Source organism: Austrofundulus limnaeus, unplaced genomic scaffold, assembly GCF_001266775.1.
Source record: "Austrofundulus limnaeus strain Quisiro unplaced genomic scaffold, Austrofundulus_limnaeus-1.0 Scaffold256, whole genome shotgun sequence".
Classification (NCBI taxonomy): domain Eukaryota; kingdom Metazoa; phylum Chordata; class Actinopteri; order Cyprinodontiformes; family Rivulidae; genus Austrofundulus; species Austrofundulus limnaeus.
Window position 1 is genome coordinate 236,058 of NW_013952658.1, and position 4,036 is coordinate 240,093.

A 4,036-nucleotide genomic window follows, 5' to 3' on the forward strand; every position below is an offset into this window, starting at 1 on the left:
ATATATATATATGAGGGAGAGAGAGAGGTGGGCCAAAATTAAATCTAAAACCAAGAGAGAGTAAAAAATCTGAAATGTTAGTGCTCCCTTTAGACAATCAAAACCACTGAGACACTCTCTGGGGTTATTTCTTTGATAAATATCCTACCTGTAAGTGTGTTGTTCTAAGGTAGCAAACTTCATCTCTCTTCGGGGAGGGTGGGGCTGCAGTGAAACATAGCTCAGGAGGATTAAAAATAACAACAGCTGGTCTTCAGGACGCCATGAGGTGCTCAGTGTCACACTACATCAAAGATCCAGACCAGCAGTTTCCTAACATCTCACACAGTTGCAATTACATCTGTTCGTAATGGGCATGACTGTCATGTTTCAGATTTTAATAGGATTGAACTTTTCATTCCACCCTATTTATTTCAGGGTGGTATGATTCTAAACCAACCTAAGCACTGGGTTCAAAAAGTGAAATTTGTTGTAGATTCTCTTTAATCCACAGGGTCAACTCATACAGACAGGCTCAAATACAACCCCCACTATTTCACTATGTGCAATTATCCTTTAGCAAGTTGCACCTTGACCAGACATTTTTAGCATCTATCAACAGAATTTGTAGAATTTATTTATATCTGCTGGTTTCCTGGCACAGAGATGGTTTGGAAAGGACATTCCAGAAGCCACGATGTGCCTGGAATCAGTTACTTGTTGATCCATCCACTTTGTGCATTGTGGCCAAATAGTTCAAATGTCTTGTCTGACCATAAAGTGTTTCTTCAAAAGGCATTTGGCTTGTCCATTAAACTTAAAGGTGTCAGTTTTAGAGCAGTAAATTCTTTCTAGGTCAATGGAATAAATACATTTATTTAAAAAATCCTGACAGCTGGGACTTTGGTTCAGACTTTTTACTTCTTATCTATGTAGCTTTCTTAATTCATAACTGGACAATGTAGAGTTTCCAGCTTTTTAAACTGCATGAGAAGCTCTGTTCTATAATCTAGATTGAAAGTTATTTGAGTGAGACTGACTGGTTGTAGGTTTTAAAAAGCTGCAATCTAAAGCATCTTCTGTTTAAAGTTGCTTTTTCTTGTTTTCCATAAATAACTTCATTTACTCCACCTCCCCTCCAAAACCCCCTGTCTTCTTTGTCCTTTTGGTTTTCAAGAGTGTCCTTTATCCTTGAGGTATAGGTACTGAAGTGAATCATGTCCTGAAGAGCTGGCTGTGAGCTGTGTTGAGCCGTGCATCTGTAGAGAGGCTGTTCAGTTTCTTCAAAATTCAATTCTATAAGGACACTGTACAAAAACCAATCAATCTAAGAAGCCAGCAGACTGCGTTGACACAGTCTCCCATTCTGAGCAAACAGCACAACTAAGGAACAATAAAGGGAACCAGCCCTTACTATAGGATTTATCAAAAATGAAAGTCGTAGTCATGGTAGTCTAATCATAAAAATAGACAGAGGCCATGTCTCAATTCAGGGATTGTAGTCCTGGTAGGGTGCATTATGTCACTGCGTCCCAGTTTGTAGATGCCTACTGACAAAAACCCTGAAAATGTAGGCTGCATCTGAATATTCTATTATATCCCAGGATGTTTGTGCCRTCAGCAGACTAAACAGAAAAACAAAGACATCTAAGGACAATTTTTTTATGGCAGAGTTTTGTTTTCTTTCTACGGTGGAGTTTCCTGTAGTGTAAAGCACTTTGGGGGTCTTATATAAGTTCAGTCCATTTACCATTTTACCACTTGAAATTATGTGAACAGATAGTCTACCTCCCAAACTATAAACCTTTTTTTTTACTTAACTTTAAAAAACACTCGAAGCAGCTCTAAGGATGTATTCACACCTGACACATTTGGTCTGCTTTAAATGGACCACAGTTCCMCTGTTGATCTGGACCTTTTCTGCAGGTGTGAATACATTCATGTGAACCCTGGTGCAGATCAAACATACAGACCAAGACCCATTTTTGAGGTGGTCTTGGTCTGCTTCCAAACAAACTCTGGTGTGGCTTGTTTCTGGTGTGAATACAGACCGGCCACGAACCAAAYCAACTACAGGAAACATGCACCTTTTTTGGACTTCACAGGGCACCATAGCTAAGCAACATTAGCCCTTCAGTGTTGCTAATGCTAACATTACGCTACAAACAAAACCGTTGTGGGTCAGGGAACATGGAGCATCTTGTCTCCTTTAGGTTGTGGCACACATTTGACAACACTGTTCCAAAGTTATTGTGAAACCTCCACTGAATGAGCTGCTCCTGATTCTTAATAGTCAGTTGTATTAACAGCACCATTGTTGTTTCTGGGTCTGTTCTCTGTCCTGCCCTTGACATTTCTGTCCAATGGGAGCAATGATTAGCTGCATGGCTTTGTTTGTAAATTATATTGTGCCGTCAGACAGACTGAAGGCAGATTAAACAGAAAAGAAAGGTGACTAAGGATTCACAATGTGAATGCAAACTGCACCAAAGGAAAAAAAAGTCTGCTATTAGGTCTGGACCTAACAAGTGGGCCAAAGGACTTTTCTGGTGTGAATACACCTTTAGATTCTAAAAGCTGCTCTGAGTTATCCTGGTAAAAACCAGACCCTCCCTGTCCTTCACTTTGCTTCGTACGAGGGTCTGGACTCTCTGCTATAGAGAAACGATTCTTGCTGGAGGCGTGGCCTCTGCTGAAGTGTGTGTGTGTCGCTGTGAAGGAGGCTAAGCTAAGAAGCTAACTAGAAATAGCAAGCGCTGTAAACAACCCTACTGAGAGGAGAAAAGGACCGAGCTGAACGAGACGACTGTAAATGAGAGCTGCTGTTTTGTCATACAAACTTAATTTAATCTGGAAGCCTTATCAACATGGACTGGCTTCATTCACTTCCTCCACTCCATTGCTAACTAACTAGCAGACACTGCGCAGAAAATCGACGTCATTCAAAACTCCACCTTCTGTTTGCTGATTGGCCCAGGTAAAATAAACTACATGCAGACACTGTGTAGAAAATCGACGTTCTGTTCTCTGATTGGCCCGGCAAAAAATCTGCCAGCGAAATCCTTGTCTATGGGAGAAATGCCAGACGGAGCAGTGAAGGGAAACTAGAATTGAGCGGAGCTGCGTGGGAAGGCAAGGACCAGGCTAGCTCTGAGTGCTTTTTATAAGTAAAAAGATAAGAGTTGAAAATCATGTGTTTGTGGAAGGGTGGGGTGCTCATTGGCAGGCCAGACGGAGGTCACCCGTGGGCCACATGCAGCCCATGGGCCACCAGTTGGCCATCTTTGACATAGACTAACCTGTAAACACAGAGATTTGTCTTGCAGCTCAACTCCCTCTCACTACAGTTAAGTTGCACAGTAGAAGTGTCTCATTCTCCCTCACTCGTGAACAAAACCAGAGGAAGTTAAAATCCTCTCAAAGACAAACGAGGAGAAGTCTCAAATTTGAGATTTCCAAAACATATACAGTAGAGCAGCAAGCCTGAAACTCAGTCCCATTCTCTTATTTACACCATCATGCATGTGACCAAAGCATCTGCTTTGTGAACCAGGCAAATAAAGACCCTAACAACTCCCCATTGTAAAGGGAGTCTATTCAGCACATGAATCTAGATAAAATCCATTAGAATAGTTTGGATCTTTCTCCATTTTTTAATAATTGATAAAGCTCCCTGTATGGTAAAAAATAAAATGGTAAATGGACTGTACTTATATAGTGCCTTTCTATCCATCCAAGACACTCAAAGCGCTTCACACTAAAGACATTCACCCATGCACACAGCTGCCCTGGGGCACACTGACACTGAATGGGAAAGGAAACATTTTCTACTAAAGAATATAAGTCCAAATGCTTTCTTTTTTCTTGTATTAAATTTTTTATTTGTTGTGTGAATGCCTCAAGCATTCACACTATTGTTTTCATGTTTCTCTTTATWCTTTATTATTCCAGTTTCTTCCGTGCGTTTTTTGGACCGCTTCTCCTTCCACAATTTTTGTGCTACTTAAACCATTCATATAATAAAATGTTCAGCTCTTTCAGGACATTCCGGCTATGA

At 40.7% G+C, this 4,036-nt stretch overlaps 1 protein-coding gene across 5 annotated transcripts in view; it reads left to right on the top strand.

The window, feature by feature from the left end:
* Positions 1–4,036, top strand: part of palld (palladin, cytoskeletal associated protein) — a 126,827-nt gene that overhangs the window by 406 nt on the left and 122,385 nt on the right. The window lies entirely within an intron of this gene.